The sequence below is a fragment of the Poecilia mexicana genome, unplaced genomic scaffold (assembly GCF_051168715.1).
Source record: "Poecilia mexicana isolate PSO_F unplaced genomic scaffold, ASM5116871v1 scaffold_20, whole genome shotgun sequence".
NCBI classification, from domain to species: Eukaryota; Metazoa; Chordata; class Actinopteri; order Cyprinodontiformes; family Poeciliidae; genus Poecilia; species Poecilia mexicana.
This window is the reverse complement of record NW_028263389.1, coordinates 2,724,031-2,738,595: the sequence shown is the minus strand read 5'-3', so window position 1 is coordinate 2,738,595 and position 14,565 is coordinate 2,724,031. Positions and strand designations below refer to the sequence as shown.

Sequence of the window (14,565 nt, the reverse complement as noted above, 5' to 3'; positions counted from 1 at the left end):
GTACCTCGCTTGGCATAGGTTGCTAGGAAGGGGGGAAGGAGGCATGAAATGGGAAGAACAATGCCTCAATTGAGAATCAAGAGTGGTGCCCTGAACTCCAAATTTAACTCACCCCATTTAAATACCAGCCTTTCAGTAGTTAACTGTTATCAAAGTGCTGAAAAGGGTCATTATGGAGCTCTACCGCAGAGTCAATAATGTCGGTAAATCTGCTTTGCTATTCAGACCTTCCATTCAGCTTTCCTGTTATTGAAGTAATTAGTTACCGTTTCTTTCAGTTATTTGTTCCCTGCTTTGTCAGGTCTTTCCACGGTGGAGAGTTTCATGAACTGTGAGACATTTTCAGGTCAATAATAATCCCCATTTGTCTACAACAGCCTCTCCGAGAAGCTGAGCAGCACCTGTCAGCACCTCCGTAATCGCACAGAGAGACCGCTGTGTGAACCGTCCCTGCCTCCTTCGTTCACTCTGAAGTGCTCTCATCTCCGCTCTTCTGTGCATTCCACACACACTGCGACATGTGGCCAGCACTTCCTCCTCCACTAGAGCAAAACGGTATCTCGTTCTACTACCACGGGTTGGCTCACGTCGCCCTGCTGCTTTGTCCCTGAAATCTGAGTCCAGTGGGTTACAAGACACTCAGACAAAGGGAAAAGAATAAGAACAAGAGTGGGGAGCGGGGGAAAGCATATTCTGAACAGCTTTCTTGTCTCTGATAAAGACAAACAACCACAGAGCATGATGCTGCCACCTCCATGTGTTCAAAGTGTGTTCAGGACATTGAGTTATATTAAGATTTCCATCACCGAATTATTTCTCTAAATGACTTGGAGCAAAACCTTCAGTTTTGACTTGCTGTGACTGTGGCTCTGTGGGTAGAGTAGTCGTCTTGCGATCAGAGGGTTGTAGGTTCGATTCCAGCTTCCTCCTTCCTCCTGTCAATGTGCCCTTGGGCAAGGCACTTAACCCCAAATTGCCTACCGATCTGTGGTGTGTAAATGTGTGAGCATGTGTGAATATGGCTCCAGTGTAAAGCGCTGAGTGGTCAAAATGACTGGAAAAGCGCTACATAAGTTCAGTCCATTTACCATTACCATATTCCTCCATCTGAGCAGTGAATCTCTGCAGCCCATCCAGAGTTACAATGGGAGCTGCTTCTCTGGTTAATGCTCCCCTTGCTCCTCCAATAAGTTTCTGTGAAATATTACAGAAATCCCAGGTGGAGGAAACATCACCTTAATCAATACCTCTGGATATGAGAATAAATTCTCATTCTGAATTTAAGCAGCGTCTCACTATCCAATTACTACATGCCAGAATTCATCCAGAGCTGGGTTTGATTTCAGTGTACTGCCCTAATCTTCAAGTGATTCTGTTAAAATAAAAACTAACAATGGATTATGAAGCAATCTCCTGTTTTAGTCTCAAAGAAAATCAATCTAGAGGCTTGATGATGTAGATGTATATTAACCTAACCTTTCATCTGTTTTATGTTTTGTCTATTTTTTCTTCTCTTTCTCCTATCTCCAGCAGTATTATTCATGTTGGATTTAGAAATTGCATATGAACATCCTGAATGCATACCATTCAGGATGTGATGCAACACTGACTTATGCTTCACGCTTGATTTTGCATTAAGGAATGATATTAAATGGCACTAAATACAACAGATACTCTGATTAAGCTGAAATAGAGTCTTGCTCAGACTTGTGCTGTCAGCTGTCTACACAGTTAGTTTATGTTTTTTGGTGTCTGGAAATTTTCAAAAACTTTCTGAACATAATATCACAAATCAGAAGGTACTGTCCATCATCTAGCAACCTCAGCAAAGCCTAGCCCGTTGCCTAGCAACCCCACCAGTGCATTGCCCATTATCAAGCAAACTAAGCAGAGCTTCAGTACATTTGGTCAGCTGGTTTTGCACAATGGCTTCTGGAAAAATCAAGTGTTTTGCTGTTGACTTACCATTCAGAAAGCACTTGCTCCACCCTCTGTGCTTTTCACAGATAGAGTTGTGTAATTGCACATCTGTTTGCAGCCAGTTTGAGTTGAGGTAGTGTGGACTGCGGCAATGTATTTGGATTTAAAGTGACAAGAGGCTCTAAAACAGCTCATTCTGAAAGGAGCTCAAAGTAGGTAGAACTGAGCAGACTTAAGTCTCATTATCAAAGAATGATTTTGTGCAAAATATGTAAAGAGCATGTTTTGTATCACCCAAAGACATATCCTAACATGTTCAAGAAAGCGTAATCAGTCACCTTTAAAACTGAGCCTTGCTGTTGTGCCATCTAATGACTTGACCACAGAAGACTTGGATTTTCAAACCACATTTAGACATATTGTGAAATAAGCGACTGCACAAACCTGACTGGAACTGCCAGGTTGATTAACTTTCCATTATGATAAAGAACTAAAGCTATTTAAAAATCAGACTGGAATTCAAAGATCAGGAAACTTTCCAACTTCAGGAAGAACAAAACCTCTACAAAAACACAACTTCAATCCGAAGTTCCAACAGCTTGGAATGAAAATGGGAGTAGACATTCCTGCAAAACATGGAAATATTTTGAAAATTCCAAGAGATTATTCTTGGAAATGACCTCAGCTTCACACTAAAAATCCCCTGATAACTGCAGGGATTAGTGGAGGAGTACCTGGCTGCTATCTTTACTCAGAGAGGGAATACGATGATGTTAAAAAAATGCTGCCTGGTGACCGGTGAATGCTCTGTGATGACTGAATACACACAAATGTTGGCTAAATAATTATTTTGGGAATCGACACACAAAGCAACTCACAAAAATTCTCAGAGCTCCAGAGCTTTATGACCCCCTGTAAACACATGCAGTTCTCCAAGTCAGCCGGGAAAGGTAAATCATTTTTCAAGCCTTATCAGGCACCACTGCTCAAGCATAGCAGTTAGGATTAAATGAGGAACTGATGGAAAACAATAGTGAACAACTTGCCAAACGGTACAAACTGCTACCACTCGTGAATGAAAATATAGAGGAAACTAAAGAAATGCTAACTAAGCAAATATACTCAGGCATGAAAAGCAGCATTCTGTCAGACTTGCCATGACACTACTTGGTGTTTACAGTAATGCTAGAGTAATGTAACCCTAAGATCCGAGAATGTTTACATTATTTTCATTCTGTAAAAAAAAAAAAAAAAAAAAAAAATTATACATGTATATAAAATCACTCTGTTCTTTCATAACCTTTTGCCACACAATACTTCTCTGTTCACCGAATGCTAAACGGTCCAGTCATCCTCCATGCAACCCCCCTTAACCCCCTCCCTTCACTGCGGTCCATCTCAGTCACTTCCCTTTGTATCCGTCTTTCTCTGAATGAGAAGCTGCTGATGGTCAGTCAGATTAGCATGCAGCCACTGAGAGAACCACTTCAAAACACACAAAAGAAAGAACTGATTTGTTTTGAGGGTTTTTTTTTCTTTTCTAGTTCTGATGACCCCAGAAACACAGAGAGGAAACTGGGGACATAGAAAAACAGAGACATTCTGATTGCCAACACTGAAACAGGAAAGCTGAGAAACTAAGCTTTGTTTTTAATAAATATACAGCAGCAATAATCCCATTTAATTCATAAGAAGAAATCACGCCTTAATGTTAGGGGTAGTCTTCAGTAATAACTGAAGTTGTATGGCTCTATGTTCTGTATGGTTGCAACATAACACCATGTTAAAGCAGCAGCTCTTCACTGTATTGAACAATGAGCCACTAAAGGAACCATGTGACCCAGTGAACCTTCAAACTCAGCCCCAACTCCACCCTGCACATCTATTCAAACTCTATTCAAATCTAACGTGGTTCTAACCACCTCTCAATGCACACTACATCTCTGCATGAGTGCCATCTGCCTTATGTTATCAAGGACCAACAAAGCCAAGCAAGTTAAAAATACAACACTTTAATCTGACCCTAGCTCAAGAGGCACCAACATAAGGTTACTTAGCAATTAGTGGTGAGCTACGGGTGGCTACACCACAGATGTCCGTCACACCCTAAAATATGCAGGAGATTACAGCTGTTTTGAATTTTAGGATGCCTTTCAACTAAAGGGAAAATGCCAAATTACATCTGTGGCAAAGTTGGGTTCCAAATATGTTGAGCACGTGTTTGTTTTATGTCTTCACTGTACGAAGGCAAACTTTGGTGCCAAGCTGGAAAACCAGGTCAGCATAGCCAAGCAAACTACCTGGTTGACAAAGGAAGTACTGTTTGTATTGATAAAGAAAAAAAAATGAAGGTGTTTTACTAAAAAATTTAAACCCCAGTTTTCCACTGTTTGGAGGAACTTAGCCATAAATGAAACAAGAGAAGTTTTTAAAAGTGGTATTTGTTCCCCAGTTCCCCTAATTTCACTCAGCGAGCAACAAGGGAATACATGCATAGCTTTGTCTGGTGATCTAAAGATGAATGGATGCCAGGGAGGCAGATCAACATCCAACCATATTCATGTATGCTCAACAACTTGCCTTTAGCACCAGAGGCAAAAGCATGTATTCACACCCAAGCGCAGGCTTCTTTTTGACCACCAAAAAAGATTTTCATATTTCATAAGCAAGTGGACAGTCAAATAAAGGGGTTGAGTAGTCAAAGACAGATGAACACACAGCCTGTGTGGCTGTGGAGGAATGAGGTGGTGACCGGAGGCATAGCAACAAGTAGGAAGTCCCACATTGACACAGGATTTACTCTTAAAAAAACTGGAATGCTGTGTAAAAACACTGCTTGCCAAATGATTAGAAAAAGGCAATTCTTCCTTGGTCTAATGTGCCCAAACTGAAACATCAAATGATTAATTTCATAAGAATGGGTTTATTGAGAACATATCCATGGTACATTACCAAGTTACAAGCAAAATCTCCTGAAAGCATTGGTTATGTGTTGTATTTTTTCTCAAAAAGTAGAAACGTATCCAAAGCCAAAGGAAGTCATGGAATAAAAGAGAGAGCAGCTGACGGATGCTGATCAAAGTGGGAATGCAGCAGAGTGAAGACAAAAGTAAGTCTGAATTGGAAAAGGACAAAAAGTTGTTCAAAACCTCAGCATCAGAACTTGTCATGAAAATATTGTGACCTCTGTCATTTGCAGCACTCTCAGTCACACGCAAAAGGCAGATGGTGTTGGCATGAATCTGTCATTAAACCGCAAGTCAGCTTAAATTACCCTTTCATAAATTACAGTCAGGAACTTGTGTTCAAATTGCTGTCATCTATAAAGATCAAGGCAGAGATGGAAAACATGGGCCAGAGGTCAGGACTGATGCAAGGTAGCAGAGAAAAACTCTGAATGACAACACAAGCGAAAAGATTCTGTAACCTGCTAGACCAGGGGTGGACAATCCTGGTCCTTGGGGGCCAGTGTCCTACAACTCTTAGAGGTCCCTTTGGTCTAACACACCTGGATCCAATAGCTGAATCACCTCCTCAGTGCAGTCAAGTTCTCCAGAGTCCTGCTAATGACCTCATTATGTGTGTTGAAATAGAGACATCTAAAAGTTGCAGGAGACCAGCCCTCAAGGCCTGGAGTTGCCCACCCCTGTGCTAGACCATTAATGGAGAGCTATATGCTCATCACTGACAGGACAAGAACCACAAATAGATCCACAGATGATCCAAACAATAAGAAATTAGGTCAGGTGGATGGAAAAAGCGATATTTTGCTCCTCAACTTTAATTTTTCAAGCTTCACATATGCACAAAGTAGTTGGTTGGTGTCCAGAATTGACAATTTCCAGCTTGAGTGGGTCTCACTAGTGACTGGCTGGTCAGAAACTCCAAAACCACATCTATTTCCAATGGATCAAACAAACCTGCTACGAGGCTGCATAGACAACAACTCTCTTTGGTGTGGAAGTTGTGGAAAATCACTTAAAGTTGGTCGTTTTAACTTCTCCTCCATACTTGGTCCAGAGGATGAGGTACGACCAAGTGGACATTTTCTGGACGTGTCCCAGCAAAGATGCATTTCTACAACTGTTTGCATGTACTCGAAGTCGCATCGAACTGCTTTGTATGCAATAATGTTGAGAATCGGTGCAAGCAGTCAGAAGGATGCACATCAGCCAAACTGCCACTTTGTGCTGCACTAACAGGTGTCTGTTTGTTTGTTGGTTGGTTTGGTAGAGAAGAAACAGGGATAAACACCCAACTAGGTCATCAAATATTGTGCTTTCAGTTTGGTTTGAGGACAATGAATGAATTTGTCATGAGAAATGTATGTGATTGGTACGCTTGACTTTCACTGTCCACTTATCAAGACTTGTGCTCAGTGTTAGCAACGTTAACCTCGCTAAAATAGGTTTAGTTTATTTCACATTCAAATACCATGACACACACACACACACACACACACACACACACACACACAACTTGATACAACCACTCACAGTAAAAAGACTAAAAAGAAAGATCTACAGCACTGTTTGATTGTATGCTTAGAAGAGAAATAATTCTGACTGGCAGCTTTAACTTGACCAAAAATGTCACAATGGAAATCTTCCCAACCTTTACTCCAGTTCTACTTCTGTTATTTATACAGATATACTAATTAGCGGATGTGATTTACTGGAGTGAGCAACAAACATGGACACACTTTGGAGCTATTTTGACTCCGTTTGCCCCAAGTATGCTGAATTATTCACAGCGCTGCCATACTGGAAACATCCAGGAGCCATGATCTAAAAACATTTATTAGTCAGCATTTTTACAAATAAGCTTGACGTTAGCCATGAAAACTAAGTAGTAGTCTATTGACAGATTTGATAGATGCTGATAGACAGCCTTCGTAGATTGACAAAGTATGTTGAATGCTGTGTTTTTTAATTTGAAGAAATTGACTAATTCCTGATTCTTTCAGCAAAGCCTTTCATTATGAAATTAAAGACGAATGAGGTTCTATAGAAAAGTAAAGAAATATATAACATCACTGGCCCATTTCACATCATAACTTTGCATGCCTTAAAAGCAGCAATGAAACTTTTGTCAAGACAAGAACAGCACACTTTGAGAGCATTCGTGTCAGGACCAGCACAGTAAGTAACACATTATAGCCTAATCTTCTCTTCTCTCCAAGGGTTCAGTGCCTGACTGGTCACCCCACAACAAGCACTTATATTCATGCTGCTGCCATTCATTCGGTCCCACTGCGTTCTCCATGAAAACACAGCCTACTGTGAGTCAGGAGGCCGGCATGTATGAACAGTGAGCGCAGCAGTTTCATGTATATGAGCCGGACTTTGCTACGCTGCCAAAGTTGGTGTCTGATAGCCAGCATCTGCTGGGTGGGCTCATTCCACCGCAGCGCTGCAGAGGCTAGGGTGAACCTGGGAGCAACCCTACACCTCTGCAGGGTAGGCCGGGGCAAAACACAACACAACATCACTACTGCTGATGCCCATCACCCTCAACCGTGACCTTTACAGAAACCCTTACAAGCCCATCATTTTAATCTCCATCTGGGATCCACAGAGCAGCAGAAGGCTCCCAATTCTGCTGTCGACTCAGAGATTAGCAGCAATAGGGAATAATGGTGATTATGAATGGATAGTGTGATGGATAGATAAATAAATACATAAATAAATGGATTGGAAAGGCCAATGAAAAGGAGGGGAAAACAACAGATTAAAAACTGACTTAACCAAACACAGTTGGACTGACTTGATTAAATTCATAGTACTGAACTAGAACAACCAAACTAAATGGAAATTTTTAATTAAATAACAGTTCTAAATGCTTTTGATGCAGAATATTGCACCTTTTTCTGTTTGTTTTCTCTATGGACTAACAAATATGACAGGTTGATATGGGCTGGTTAATTGCTTGAGCTACATAGTAGACAAGAGTCTGCGGTTGGCTGCATAGCTGGCAAACAGTATCTTGAAACAGTGAGTGGACCTTCTTTAGTTTCACAGTGACTATCCATGCTTTCCACAACCAGAATATATCCAGCTAAGGGCTAGGGCCTTAACACATTATTTCTGTTAATTAATTACATACATTTTAACAAGTAAAAAAAAAGTAATAACATTTTTTTATAATACAAAGGTTCTGTTTGGAACCTTCATATCTGTGCATTTTTAATAAATCTGATGCACAAGCAACATCTGCAAACAATAGATATTGAGAACAAAGCAGCTTGTCTTGTTTCACAGTTGGGGTAAGTTTTCGCTTAAAAAAATGTTCTGACGGGGCTAAAGACTATTGTGTGCAAGTTGTGCAAAAAGGAGTTAGCCTATCATAAAGCTATTCAAGGCTGAAATATTATCTCCGTGCTAAACATGTTGCAGCAAGGACAGACGTCCCCAATGCTAATGTCACCGTCCACATTTCTAAAAAAGTATTTCTTCAAAGATGTTCCATGAATGATCAGGGGTTCCTGAAATAGTTGAAAGATGAAAAGATGTATAATAACACTATGATCCAATCTGATGGTTGAATAACCCAAATAACAGATGAAAAACAATAGATCTTTGTTGGTGAGCTAATAAGACAATTTACCAATTTAGCAGAAAAAACATTTTTGAAATGAAAAATGCTTACATCGTTGATACACAGTTAGTGATTAACATGTGGGAGTACAGACTCTGTAATTAACTCGATTAAAAATATGAATTAAGTCCCACCGCTAGTCCACCTGATATTGTATTTTATTTGTGAGGGAACAGTCCAACAGTGCAACGACTGGCCAAAGGACACAGCAGTCTTACTTTATTCTGCAGTCTCAAGTCATCTCATTTAAAGGATTTTAAGCTGCAAGTACAATACAAACTTTAGCAGTGTATGAAAACATAACTATGAACACTTTGGTATACCTAAGTACCAGTAACCAAACTGTTCTGGCACCAGACTTGCAAAACATAGCTTAGACTCACTGAAATTTGCCTTCATAAACTTATCACTCGCAGAGACCAAAACAGTTTGCCAGTCCAGTCACAGAAAACATTCAGGGCTTCAGTCAAGTGAATGTAGAGTACAATTTCTCATGCGTCTCATTTAAGACTTTATATACACTTCAGTGGTAGCTTCTTGGTATTCATATTTCATGTGATGCCATGTTTAGCTGTGGCTAGTAGTAAAATTCACTAAGATCTCAGAGACACCCCTCACATGCTGGTGCTGGAAAAGCTCTTTAAGACTCACAAAGAGACAGCAACATAACTAATAGTTACGGTTTCATTTCACCAGAGTGACAGTAGATCAGAGAAGCTTTTACCTACTTCTCATGACATTATTTATAATCGAAATTGGATTTATTAGAAGGTTCTGGTAAAACAATATAATGTTTATATGGAATGAAAGTCTTCAAAAGGGTAATGTGTCAACCTCTTTCTTCAGACAAAGGTAGTTTCTCATGATTCATAGTGAGCCGATAGTGATCCAAACTAATACTCAGATTAGGCGTCTTATAGCACTGAATCCCACCCACCCTTAAGCTCCAGGAAAATGGCCTTCCTGCTGACAAGCAGTTATGGAAGCCCGCTTTTAGCTTTATTCCCTTGCCATGAGTTCTGCAGCAGGGGTGCTCAGATTATTCTCATCAACATAACCCTGGATGTAGCAATGACAGGAGGCATTTGACTCTATCAGCAGGTTCCCTGGGTGAACTTAATCCTTGCTGCGATAGAATTTTGAGTTCACACACCTCCTTTTACACCAAGCAATGACTGTCCAAACCTGGAAGCAAATTCTGGGAATGAAAGCTATGCAGGACCAAAGTTCTGAGACACTTGTTCAGCTGTACAGACAACGGGCAGGAGCACATTATCCTTATCTGGGGTTTTTTCAGGGCCACAACCCATCCTGACTTCCGCCTACCCCAACATATTCTAGGACTGTGTGCACTGAGGACAAAAAAAAAAAAAAAAAAAAATATCCAACAGATAAGTGTGTGTTTTCTTGCCACTGGCTGTGACAGAGGTCAGAGCCAGCAAGCTGATTTCTAGGCAGTAAACCTTTGCAGTTCAACACCCTCGCCCATTAGTGAACTCTTTAATTAAGTGTAAGGCTTAATGAACTCATCACAGCCATGCCAGGATGCTGGGGTGTTTACCGCACTGGCAGACCCAAGCAATGAACTTGACTTAAGTACTTACAATCAAAGTCTCCTGGGAGACTCTCTCTACCCTCTTGGAATGCAGACTAAAGGCCTCCCACCTTTCTCTAGTCAAGATCCAGAGGAAGAACTGGGTGAGCAGAACAGCAGCTAAAACATGAAGGCTTCCACATTCTTATCCTTAGAGGCTTTCAAACATACATGACAGAACTCTATCTCTGTATTTACAATCGCCAACAAGGTACCAAGGCACCTAGAAATTACTTTACTGAAAAATATAATCAGACACTGGGACACCATACCTGAAAAGAAAACAACATGATATCCAGTACAACTAAGCTTTCAAAAACATTTTTCCTACTTCTGAAAATACTCTTCTTTCTGATATTCTTACCAACCAGTGTAGATATTTGTTTGAAATATGGGTCTGATGCCTCATTTCCATTGAGTAGTATGGCATGGGTTAGTGTGATTCAGTATGCTATTTTATGGACTGGCGTATTCATGACAGCATTTCCACCACCATCTGGACTCTCAGTGGCCAGGTGGGTTTGCCACCAAACACCTAATGTTGCAATGAAAAATGTGGCATACAGGTATTTCTTGTGCTCTAGTCAATGGATTGTATTGTGTGACACCAGTAGCGCCACCCTAACGGTACCATTGACCCATGGACCTACAGCTTAACGGGGTTAACGGGGCCCAGAAAGGGTACAGAACGGGTCAGTTGTATGGGCCACTTTTACAATGGAAACAGACAAACGCCACACTGCACCGACCGGACCAGTGGAAACGAGGTGTTATTGTTATCGTCTACAGTCACAGCAACACAGAGCTGTTCTCACTACTGTAAAGTGTTCACATCCCTTGAACTTTTCCACATTTCCTTGCATTACAACCACAAACGACTACGTTTTGTGTGGGAATCTGAGTCTGTAAAACAGCTGAAACACTGGGTGCCTTTAAATCTCAACTTAAAACCCACCTGTTTAGAGTTGCTTATGGCTAAATTAGGATTAGAGTGTGGGTATTGAATTCTTCAATGTTTTTGATGTTTTTATCTTTTCTTTTTATCTATTTATTAAGTTCTTTTTATTTCTCTCTCACTGTCTACGTTTTAATGATGTAAAGCCCCCCGGAAAACGTCCCAGTTAAATGACGTTTAACTAAATTTCTACAGGGTTTAGAGTCCCAGTTGACGGCTTTTCAACTAAAAACCTAGAGGTTGGAGTCCTTGTCAAACGGTGGTTTTGACTAAAGTCCCAGAGGGTTTGAGTCCCAGTTAAACGACGTTTAACTGAACTCCTAAAAGGGGCGGGGGTTTTAATGTTTTTATCTGTTTTCATCTTTCTCAAAATCTCTTTCTCACCGTTTATTCTATGTCACATGCTGTTTGCATTTTAATTATGTAAAGCACTTTGAAATGCCTTGCTGCTGAAATGTGAAATAAAATGTGATTGATTGATAGAAAATAAGGGGTTTTAATTGCTTAAATAAAAATAGGAAAAATTTGGCATACATTTGTTGTGTATGTTAAATGCTATGCTTAGATAACCCCAAATAAAATCCATTCCTAAGGTTTGTTAGAGAATAAACAGAATTATGATGACCAAGGAACACTGCCGGACATGGTCGAAAGTTGTGGAGAGGTTTAGTCCACTATCCTCCTGACTACCAGGAAAAAAAATATTGTCCAATCACCATTTTTTTTAAATCCCACATTCTTCGTAAGGTAATAAAAGGTTTTATGCACTTACTTTGTCTCGTCCCATAGAATGTATTATTACTGATGAACACAATTTTTATGTATTAGAAAAAGATACGAACAAAAGTCCCACCCCTTCATATGTGGTATCATTGAAAAGCCCTAAATGTCCTCTCCAGATACCAAAAGGAATTAATTCAGTAGAATGCAGGGAGTGGGAGATATTCAAGTTTAGAAATGTCCTCTACAGAGGACAAAAATGAACTACTGGTAGTCAGGAGGATATCTGCAAACATTAAGAATATGGAATAATTGCAGACCTCCCAAGTTATGACCGTCAACCTAAACCAACAACCCTGCCAATTATAGAAAGAGCTAAGACGTGCAACAGAAATTCATTCAGGTAAAAGAATGTGTCAACAGGAAAACCTTTAATGATACATTCCACAACCCTCTCCTTTATAGAAGAATGCATTGTTGAACTCCCATCCAGATCAGAACTCACATTTGAAGCTTGTCACAACTCATTTGGTGGACAGAGCAAACATGGGAAAAATGGTGCTCTGGTCAGATGGGGGCCAAAAAACGACATTTTGGTCTACATGTAAAGAGTCTAAACTAACACAGTCACCCTGAGAAAACCATTCCTACCATGCACCTTTGTAGTAACACTTTTGGGGATGCTTTTCTTTTGCAGAGACAGGGAAGCTGGATAGAGCTAGTAAGAAGGTGGTTGTACTTATAGTTAAATACATGACAAAATCTGGAACTAAACCTGTTAGAGGCTGCTAAAAACAGCAGTCTGAAACCATGAAGTTATAGTTACGTGGTTTAGTTAAAAGTATATTTCTGTGTTTGGAAATTTAGAAATATTGGAAAATGTATGCTCACTCACACACACACACACACACACACACACACACACACACACACACACACACACACACACACACACACACACACACACACACACACACACACACACACCTTGCTGAATTTTGGTGCCTGGATGTGAAAATGATGGAAACACACTTCAAAAGACCAGCAGTCACAGTACAAGGTTAACCATCAAATGAGGTTTGAAAACAGATAGTGCAATGCAAATGCACTGTTTTTATAATGACAAACAGTACATTTATTGATCTGCATTGGCCTGTTTCATGCAAGACATTTCGACTTGATTACAACACATGCAACACTGAACACACCTGATCACTGGAGAATTAGGCTGACAAGGCAGTTTCCTCATTTGAATCAGGTGTGTTGGAACAAGGACGCTGCTGAAATGTGTTGTCCTCAGGTGAACAGATGCAGAATTGGAATGCCGCTATCCAGAAACCACGTGTGTGTCGTAAAACAAGTAAAAACAAATGAACTTGTTTGAAGAAGTAGCTGGGTGCGGTGGGATTTGACCAAGTGCTGGGTATCCTATAGGAGGAACACCGGTCAGAGGCTTGTTGTCATTAGCCAGTGACAAGCTCCGTGCCTCCACACTTGACACGACAGGGCACCACGGTTCTGTTTTCCCTCCCGGTGCACTTCCTGGTGTGGAGGAACTGCGCGCGAAGGGTGTGGGAGTGGAAGTAGAGAGCTGGGTCATGAGGAAACTGACATTACGTGTTTCATACGATAATATCCCTGTGTTGTATTTTTTAGGATAATTTAAATTCATAAAGAAAGACAAATTCATATTTTGTGTGTAAAAACAAAATATGTACTTGTTGCACATAAGTAGTCAAATGTTATACGCAGTAGAAGTTCTGCATTTGGTCACCTCGTAGTGAATAAATGCTCGGTCACTATTATTTTAGCCTCCGCATCACATAAGCGCTCAAATAAAAATCACATACGTCTTTATTGAGCCATTGTCAAAGCTTCACATTCAAAAACTTTAACGTTGACTAACTTTTCTTTTTTTCTTTTAATGACTGGGAAAGTCTGTTGCTTTCACTGTCCTAACAGCTACAAATATAAGTTCAGAAGTAAAAACAAACGTGTAAACCACTCACTTGTATCGGAGCTGAATGGTTTCTTCTTCACAGTATTGCAACTCCAGCGTTTCCTTCGAAAATCGAAGCGTTCTCTTTTTTCATTCCCCACTTTTAAAGTCTCTGGTTGTTTCTCTCCACTCCATTATTTTATCCCCGGTTCAGCCTACCACGGACAAAAATCTTTTAAAATGTTACGCCTCGACGGTTCCAACTGTCCCAAGGCAGAGAAAGTGTTTCGCCAACGCGCTGACTTGGAAGCGGTTTACATATTTGCACACAACGTCGGGCCGGAGATAAGCCTACTCCAAGAGCTGATCTCAGATCTGCGTTGTGACGGGTTTTCTTTTCAGATGCCGCCCACCTTGAGCGTTCATTGGTTGAAATATATTTGAGGTGGGCTTAATAAGAACATTTTCTTTGTGATTGGATGATTTTACTATCCATTAGCACGGCTCCTCGATATGTCTAAAGAAAACAAACTTTTGCAACAATGTAACTTGTTTGTAAAAGATGCCATTTGAGCCGGTGTAATCATTCAAAAATATGTATTATTATTAATAATGCAGAATTTTTAATTGAATTTGTATAATAATAATAATAATAATAATAATAATAATAATAATAATAATAATAATAATATCTATTTGTAAAATAAATAAAAATAAACTCAATTTAATTGACAGCAACAATTTGTATAGTTCTGGCGCTCGAGTTACAAAATGGTGAAATATCTCCCTCTAGAGGTCAACTGAGGAGAAAAACCAACAGGTGGTCAAACTGCAGTGACC

At 40.1% G+C, this 14,565-nt stretch overlaps 1 protein-coding gene across 2 annotated transcripts in view; it reads right to left on the bottom strand.

Annotated features, from left to right (window-relative positions):
* mpp7a (MAGUK p55 scaffold protein 7a) overlaps positions 1–14,136 on the bottom strand; it is a 77,855-nt gene extending 63,719 nt beyond the window's left edge. Inside the window, exon 1 of one of the 2 annotated variants that reach the window (XM_088001469.1) lies at positions 13,796–14,136. The gene's annotated coding sequence lies outside the window, so the exon portion shown is untranslated. Of the gene's footprint in view, positions 1–12,994; positions 13,307–13,795 lie in introns of those variants that run through there. The other variant, XM_088001472.1, reaches the window with a different exon arrangement.
* Between the last annotated feature and the right edge of the window lie 429 nt (positions 14,137–14,565).